This window comes from Oratosquilla oratoria, chromosome 12 (genome assembly GCF_046742065.1).
Source record: "Oratosquilla oratoria isolate Oo_2021 chromosome 12, ASM4674206v1, whole genome shotgun sequence".
Classification (NCBI taxonomy): domain Eukaryota; kingdom Metazoa; phylum Arthropoda; class Malacostraca; order Stomatopoda; family Squillidae; genus Oratosquilla; species Oratosquilla oratoria.
This window is the reverse complement of record NC_134788.1, coordinates 8,144,818-8,154,817: the sequence shown is the minus strand read 5'-3', so window position 1 is coordinate 8,154,817 and position 10,000 is coordinate 8,144,818.

The window sequence follows — 10,000 nt, the reverse complement described above, 5'->3', positions numbered from 1 at the left end:
TGTTAAGTTGTTTAAGATCCACTTGCAGAGTTTTGTAGAATAAAATTAGTAGTTTTTGACTTTCTGCTGTTCTGCATAGTACTATGCAGGCCTTCTATGGTAGCAGTTCAAGGTCACTATGTAATTTTCATTACTTGATATTAATCTAGTTATAGCAACCTAATAGGTTAAACCTGTTTATATGATTATTTGATTAATCCATTAGCATGTAGTTCTCAACTTCTCATTCTCAATGCTCAGTTTACACTAGCTCTCTTAATCAGTTTTACTCACTCTTTAACTCTTGCACTTTGAATTTTTGATGATTCGATCCAGTTACTGTTATTTAGTCAATGGTGCATTGTACATGTAGTCAGCGCGTTGATTGGGCAGCTAGCTGCATGCAACCAATGAACTTCCCTGCATACAGGTACCATGCAATTCGCAACTAGCGACATTATGTAGCACGATAGTCGTGTAAAGTCTAGTCAACATGTACTAGTATACGCGCGCATGCAGCTGATACGAAGCTAGGCTAGGTAAGCCATTGAACTCTAGCAGCTATACCGCGTACACATACGTACGTACATCAACAAATTAAAGTTGATTGATGCGTTGCGTTTATGATATCGATTGATAATGCAATGATTGATCACGGGTAAGTTGTGTTTGCTTTGATCCTTTCATCAATGGTTATGGGATTCAGGGTGTGCCAAATGATGGATAATGCATTAAAAACGTTGAATCTTGCCACGGAAGCGATTTTTTTGTGGGGGATCGCTCCCGCTATTGGATTTGCGAGACCGACATTGGAACTTTCCCGAGCGAAATCGCTCGTCGCTCCCGTGTATTTTTTTTTTTTTTTTCGCTGGGTTAACGGATGTAATAGACTTCGTAACCATGAAGTGAGTGCTGAAACTATCGGTTGTCTTAAGGGATGGTAAGATAACCTTATGGATGGGGATGATATGTGGTAATAGACATGGAACTGCTAAGTTTAGGCCTTATGGTCTCTTGTAGTCATTCATATGTCCTATGTTCTTACGTTCAAAACTTGGACAAGGACCGTGAGATTTTGGCGTGGCGGACGCAATTACCTTAATCCCCACTAAAGGGTTTCGATGGCTATTCCGTACAGCTAGCAACATAAGAAGGAGTAGGAAACACAGGAATCTTAGTCTGAGCTTATTCTTGCATATCTGCGAAACTGATCAGGAATAAGCTCAGACTAAGATTCCTGTGTGTCCTACCCCCTTTTACGTCAGTCTGTTAGAATGTCTCAGCAATAGATAGCAACGTCCAATTCTACTGACCTCGGCCACTGAGTACTGCAGCAACCCACATTTACCAAACAATTAGTCAGGTGTTCTACGGCAATGAGGTCTGAGTGGGGAAGAGCGTCGCACGTTTAATAGCGTGAATAAAATGCAACATACAGGAAGACATTCTCTGGAACGAAGGTGTCCCTGCATCTCATCACCTGGACTTAATCCGGATTGCATTTAAATCTCATTATGAAGATTTTACGAGGGTTCACGTGGAATGAAAGTTTCTTTAATTTTTTAACCAAGGGAAGAAATGGTGTACACGTGGAAAGATGAATCTATGAAACATATATGAAGCCGTCATTAAGATAACTCTTCTGACTTAAGGGTTCTGGTTGCCGCCAGACGGTTCTATTCAGGTGACGGCAAGATCCGCGCTGATAAAGGTATCGAGGGCTTCTTACTCAATAACTTCGCCGTGCCTTTACTACTTTTATTCTGGTTAACGGTTAGTGGCTGAAAATAGTTCCTTCGGAGGCGTGGGTTAAATTCCCACCGCTGCCACCATATGTTGTAGTCCCACATTAAGATTGTATTCACCAAAGACCAAGACCTACTTGTATAGGTTTTAAGCGACTCTGACGCAGTTTACCTTTAGTATTACTTTTTATCAATACATATTGAATATATACCCCAAATACGTCATACCCACTACGCAGAGCTACGCATATGTGTGTATTTAATTAAATACGCATGTTGAGGGTCTGCGCACGCGTTCTAACACGTGTGGATGTAGGACAGAGTTGAGACATGAACCGAAAGCCGGATATACAGAAGACGCAGAACTATACTGCGCACATCAAACGATGTAAACATGGCCATACGGGCGCAATTCCTCGATCTCAGTAACAACAAATTTGGGACATACACTACACTAGGTTAGAGGGTGCATACCTTACCACACACCCATATTCCCCTTCCCCGCCTCCAAGTCCCCTCCCTCCCCAGTGTGCCATTTTAGATAATGGCGCATAATTATTGCAGCAAAGATAAATGTATTACGCTTGGGCAGTTATGCTGATGCGCGCGTGTTTACAAACACACACACACACACGAGCACAGCCATATATTAAACACACACATGCACGCACACACACACACACACACACACACACACACACACACACACACACACACACACACACACATATATATATATATATATATATATATATATATATATATACATATATATATAAATATATATATAAATATAAATATATATATAAAAATATATATATGTATATATATATATAATATACATGTATATATATTTGTATATATATACATATATATATGTATATATATATATATATATATATACATGTATATATATAATATATATATACACACATGTGTATATATATATATATATATATACATATATATATAATGTGTATATATATGTATATATATATATGTATATATGTTGAGACATTCTGACAGGTTGATGTAAGCGGAATAGGAAACACAGGAGTCTTGGTCTTGAGTTTATTCCTGACTAGTTTCGCAGGTATGCTTTTTCAAAGGAATATGTGTACAAACGGGCTGTGGGCATTATATACATGGGGTGGACCTCACCACCTCTCCGAGTTACCATAGTTGGTGGCGAATGTGAACATCACATTGTGGCTCACGTAACAATGAAGACATTTTTACAATTAAATATGATAACACTAATACCAAAGAAATTATTAATAGAAAATGTAACAATAACGATGAAGATAAATATTTAAATAATAATATTAACAAAAATGATAGTAGCAATACAGGAAATAATAACAATAAAATAAAAGTAATAGTAATAAAAACAATAATAAGAATAAAAACGATAATACTAATAACCAAGAAATTAAAATTATTAATATTAATTATGACAATAATGGTGAAAACAATGATAATAAAAACGAAAAATTAATAAATATTTAAATAGTAACAATAATAATAACAATAATGATAATAAAGATAATGAAAGTAATAATAATAAAGATGGTAATAATAAGAATAAAAACGTAATGATAAAATTATAAATATATAATGATAGAAGTAATAAATAAATAATAGTTATAATAACAATGACAATAATAATAGTGTTGAAAATAAAAATTATTAACAAATGGCATTAAAAGAATAAATCATGATAAAAATAATTTCTTTGGTATTAGTGTTATCATATTTAATTGTAAAAATGTCGTCATTGTTACGTGAGCCACAATGTGATGTTCACATTCGCCACCAACTATGGTAACTCGGAGAGGTGGTGAGGTCCACCCCATGTATATAATGCCCATAGCCCGTTTGTACACATATTCCTTTGAAAAAGCATACCTGCGAAACTAGTCAGGAATAAACTCAAGACCAAGACTCCTGTGTTTCCTATCCCTATATGTATATATATATATATGTGTGTGTGTGTGTGTGTGTGTGTGTGTGTGTGTGTGTGTGTGTGTGTGTGTGTGTGTGTGTGTGTGTGTACATCCATACATACGTATGTACATATATTGATGCGACAAAAAAATCGCCTCTAATCACACTTTCATCGATGTCATCTATGATAACCATTTTCTTTCATCGCTGTCAAGCCTCTTTTCTCTCGCCGCTTCTGACGATCGGGGGCGCCAGGACCAAGACGACGAGACGCGACGCCAAGAAGAAGGCTCTTCAAGTGGAACTCCAGATTGTCCGCACAGGTTCTTGGACGCAGAAGCCGTCCAGGTCAAATTTCCTGATGGAAGTGTTGGACCATAAGAACCAGAAGTCTCCCAACTGTTTAGAAAAAACAAACAGATAAATAAATAGAAGGGAAAAAAGAGAGGAAAAAAAATTCATCCCCTCAGTGCGAAGACGGCCTTCTTGGAGAACCCCGCACAGATAAAGGAGGTCGGTCGTTGACTTTATTCATCTGAGGGAAGCCCCGGAAATGCAATGAAAGATTTGAGCGGAATCTTGAAGGTTTCGAGATATGGTGCAATTCAATCACTGCATTCACTGGGGATTCTCCTCAGACGAATAAAATCGTTTGCCTTTCGCCAAAATCAAGAAAAAAAAATCGAGGGCATCCAAGGTACTCCTGGTGGATCGAGGCTTGGCGCACGTGTGGTGGCCGTCGTTTCTTTTTTCTCTTAAGGAGTTTCCGCTTTCGACGGTAGTTCGATGAAAAAATGCAGTTACTATCGTTTACCAAAAAAAAAAAAAAAAAAAAAAAAATCGATACAACTGTCATCAGGTTCTCCATGACGTCACACGTGGATCCCATGCATCAGTTGTGACGTCGCACTTAGATTCCGTAGTACATCTACGACGTCACACCTGGGTCACATGAAGCAAATGTGAAGCCGGAAAATTCCAGTCGAGCGCCTTGACCACGACGGAATAGCCATCAAGATCCTGAGGATCCTCAAGACGAGCTCCAGGTGATCCATACAGGTTCCTTGACGCAGAAGCCGTCCAGGTCGGGTTTCTTTCGTGATGGAAGTGTTGGGTTATAAGAGCCAGAAGAGTTTTCCGATTGTTTAGAAAAAATAAATAGAAGAAGAAAGAACTATAGAGATCAGGAGGCGGGTATTATCCATTGGCTGAGGATGTCTTTGACTGTTTATGACAGACCTCGTTTCCGTGTGGATCACTGTAGGACCAAATATGACCAAGCCATTATCCAAAGCCCGCTAGATAGCGATGGCTTTGCCTTGGAGCGTGGGGGAGTCACTGACTCTCCTGCTGAAAATTAGACCATCATTCACGAAGACGGATCCCTTCAGTGTGCTGCCTGATGGAGTCTACGGAGATCATCTTTGAAAAGACAGCGCATTCTGGTCACGTCACGTTTTGGATCTGGGCTTCGGCCTGTACTACGCAGACACGTGCAGGGTCTCGGTGACTCTTCCTTGCCGGAGTGTCTATAAGAAAGAATTCTGCAGGTGGCGACTGCACGATCATTCTAGATACGACAGGCCTATACCCTTCTCAAGAAGAACAGACCGCATAAGAACATAAGAATGAAGGAGACTGTAAGAGACCATCAAGCCTACACTGGGCAGTTCCATTTCTATTACCACTTATTATCCCCATCCATAAAATTGTAGTTGTCCTTGATGAGGTGTGATGGTGGCGAGATCCATATGGGTGTCTGGATGGATGAGGGACCTGATTGTGCTGGAGTTCACTCTCATTACTCTTTTACTGCGGAGGAGCTGTTTCTCTCTTTTAGTAATTCTTCATTTGGGTGAAAATAAAAATTTGTGTTTCTAGTCGTAAGGTCTTCTTTTCCGTAAATTAAAGTGTTCAGTGGACCAACGGCAAGAACAACTGGTCTATCCCTGTTTACTTGTTGGACTTTATGTAAGGAGAGTTGATAGGGCTCAGAAATTTACCTTACGAAGACATTCTTAGGCACCTAAATTTACACTCTCTGGAGATACGTGCAGGGTGATCTAACAAAAGTATCCAAATGGATCAAGGGCTTTAACAAGAGTGGTGTAGAGAAGGTCATCACATTAAAACAACAGGATAAGACTAGCGGTAATGGATTTGAATTGAACAATATTTTACTTAAGAAGCAAATAGGCATTTTTTTTTACCAATACTATGGTTAACAAGCGGAAAAGACTTGGTAACCATATAGTTAGCCCTGAAACTGTCGGTTGTCTTAAGAGATGGTTAGATGATTTTATGGATGGGCATGATAGGTGGTAATAGACATGGAACTACGTAGTTCAGGCCTTATGATCTCTTGCAGTCTTGTTCATTCGTATTATACATATGGACAAGGACCGTGAGATTTTGGCGTGGTGGACGCAATTGCCTCAATCCCCACTAAAGGGTTTCGATGGTTATTTTATACAAATAGCAGCGTCCAAATCTACTAACCTCGGGCACTAAGTACTACAGCAGCCCACATTTATCAAACACTTTATCAGGTGTTCTTATGCGATGAGGTCTGGGTGGAGAAGAGCGTGAATGAAATGCAACATACATGAAGACGTTTGCTGGGACGAAGGTGCCCCTGCATCTCATCACGTGGATTTAATCCTGATTGTAATGAAATCTGATTCTGAATGTTTTAAGAGTGTTCACGTGCAATGAAATTTGCTTTAAATATTTTAACAAAACGATTGAGTGGTATACGCGTGTAAAGATAAATGTAAAAAACAAAACTGAACCCGTTATTACAATAACGCCCTTCCCTTAAGGGGTTCTGGTAGTCGCCAGACGGTTCTATTCAGGTGATGGCAAGATCCTAGCTGAGAATTGCATCGAGGGCTTCTTACTCGATACCTTCGCCGCGTCTTTACTAATTTTATTGTGGCTGACGCTTGGTAGCTCAAAATAGTTTCTTCGGAGGCGTGTGTTCGATTCCCACCGCTGCCACCATATGTTGTAATCACATATTAAGACTACAACACAATTGTATTCACCCAAGGCCAGCTTCTATTGGTACAGGCTTTAAACGACTCTGACATACTTTACTTTCAGTATTACTTGATCAATGGATATTGAATATATACGCCAGATACGTCATACGTAGTGCATACAACTACGCATATATATGTATTTAATTCTATTTCGCCAGCCCTATCTTTACTTCCACATGGGTCAAACTCAAAGCCACGCAGATGCGTAAACCAACCCAAATACGCATCTTAATCTTCATCGGTCTGCGCAGGCGTTCCAACACGTGGGGATGTAGGATTAAGTTGAGACATGAACCGAAATCCGGATATACAGAAGACCCAGAACTATACGACGCACATCAAATGATGTAAACATGGCTACACGTGCACACTTCCTCGATCTCAATAACAACAAATTTGGGACATAAACAACCTACAAGGGATTGAATGGTGCTTCCCTTACCACCACCCATATATCCCCCCCCCACCACTTACACACATACACCTCCCCCTCCCCTGTGTTACATTTTAGATAATGGTTCATAATTTCTGTAGCTAAGATGATTGTATAATGCGTGGGCAGCTATATTGATACGCGCATGTTTACAAACGCGCGCAAATACTCACACGCACACATACATACATACATACATACATACATACATACATACATACATACATACACACGCACAAACGCGTACACACAAACACACACACACACACACACACACACACACACAAACACACACACACACACATATATATATATATATATATATATATATGGGTGTGTGTGTGTGTGTGTGTGTGTGTGTGTGTGTGTGTGTGTGTGTGTGTGTGTGTGTGTGTGTGTGTGTGTGTGCATACAGACAGAGAATTGAATAGACATAAAGAAAAATGCAGTTTTGCTCTTATTTAATGCTCAATATTATTCATATTTACCTAATATTTTATATTTACCTAGATTTATGTTTCAGATTACATACAAGATTAATCAAGCATTACACGAACCAAAAGATCAGTAGATCTATCTGAATTTCAGCGAGGTCGTATCGTGGGTCAACATGAAAGTGTACTTAGCCAACGCAAAATATCTGAAAATCTGCTAGTACCCATTTCTACTGTTAATAATGATCGTACAATTCACCAGAGAGAGCAAGAAGGGCACAAAACCTCATTCAGGTCGTCCCGGGCCCACAGATATAACCTTTCGTCTTGTGAAAAGAAATGTCGAAGAGGATCCACGTTGCAAGGCTTCTGACATAGCAGCACAAGCTGATGTCAGTCCCAGAACAGCTGTCAGGTATCTCCACAAGCTGGGTTACTATGGCAGAGCTGCAAGAAGGAAACTATTCCTTCGCCCGGCCAATATCAAGCGCAGAAAGGATTGGGCTGTTGAGGTGGTGGAGAGACCTGTGGCCTTTTGGAGCAGCAATGTCATTTTCTCTGATGAGTCATAATTCGCACTGTTTTATGACAGTGGAAGAGTGTGGGCCTGGAGAGTCTGTAGTCAAGAGCTTGGCCTAAAAAAACTGCAGCCAACAGTGAAACATGTGGACATTTCAATAATGGCGTGAGGTGCAATTTGGAGTGATGGAGGATCAGAGCTTGTGGAGTGTCAAGGATACACCAATTCAGGCAAATATGTTTCCATACTAAAGGAAATATTCAATCCAATATTCTCCTGTGGTAGAATGAGTAAAAATGTCTTCCTATTTATTGAAGATGGAGCTTCTTCTCACACTGCTTAAGCAGCACAAAATTGGTTGAGCCAAAATGGGATCAGGAAACTTCCATGGCCAAGTCAGTCCCCGGATATGAGCCCTATTGAACACCTTTGGGGCATATTAGACCGACAACATTGCAAAAAGAATAGGAAGCCATCTTCAAAGCCCGAACTCTTAGGATTACTACGGGAAACATGGCAAAAAATCCCTCAAGATGATATTCGTTTGCTAATCACTAGCATGCGCAGTAGGATCCCTGCATTGAAAAAAGCAAACTGGATGTCCACCAAGTATTAGTTATTCGCATTTTGACCATTTGTAAGCACTTTAATTGCATCAATTGCTAGTTTAATGAATTAAACGATTTCTTTTGATGTCTATTCAATTCTGTCATGTCTGTGTATATAAATATATACACATAATATATATACATATATATATATATATATATATATACATATATACATATGCAAAGTAGACCACTTGGAAAAAGAAACTAACGAAGCAGAGCGCTTTCGTATATTACATCTTCAGTGCAACAAGTACATAGTGATAGGAATACATAGACAATATATACATGATACAAAGGAACAAGGACAGTTTGAATAAGCGTAGCGACCAATTACCCCCTGGAGAGCGGAAGGTCATTGTCAATTATCTTACGATGGTGGGGCGACATCAGGCCACAGTCGCCAAGGGTCACTGTTTCTAGCCCAATGTTTTTAACATTGGGCTAGAATTAAAATACCCTAAGCAATTCCTTGATATTGCTTACAATTTTGCAAGGAAATAATTTTTAACTCCTCAGCCTAAATCACCTTTCAATTATCATAATGTTTTAATTTTACCATTTCAAGAAAATTTGTTAAGTATCACAGAATTATTAAAAAGATTTAACGTAAAGGTAGTTTTTAAACATGATAGTACAGTAAAACATAAACTCATCAACAATAGTATTGAAATTAGAAAAGGATGCATTTATAAAATGCCTTGCAAAATGTGTAATCAATTTTACATAGGTCAAACTGCCAAACCCTTAAACATTAGAATTGAACAACACAAGAAAAATGTTAGGGATGGCAATCATTCTAGTGGTATATTCAAGCATATTGAATTAAATAATCATCCAGTTGATTGGGGTAATGCCCAGGCAATCTATTAGACCAACAACATAATAACAAGAAATTTAATAGAGTGCAGTTTGATTCATACCACCAGTAATCAAAATACCAACCTACATAAAGGCTTGTACAAACTTGATAATTTCATTTGTCAAGAAATTAGTAAGATAATATCAGGTAAAATGTAACCCAACGAATTGACCTAATGTCGCCCTATATCATTAGTAGAAACAGTGACCCTTGGCGACTGTGACCTGATGTCGCCCCACCATCGTAAGATAATTGACAATGACCTTCCGCTCTCCAGAGGGTAATTGGTCGCTACGCTTATTCAAACTGTCCTTGTTCCTTTGTATCATGTATATATTGTCTATGTATTCCTATCACTATGTACTTGTTGCACTGAAGATGTAATATACGAAAGCGCTCTGCTTCGTTAGTTTCTTTTTCCAAGTGGT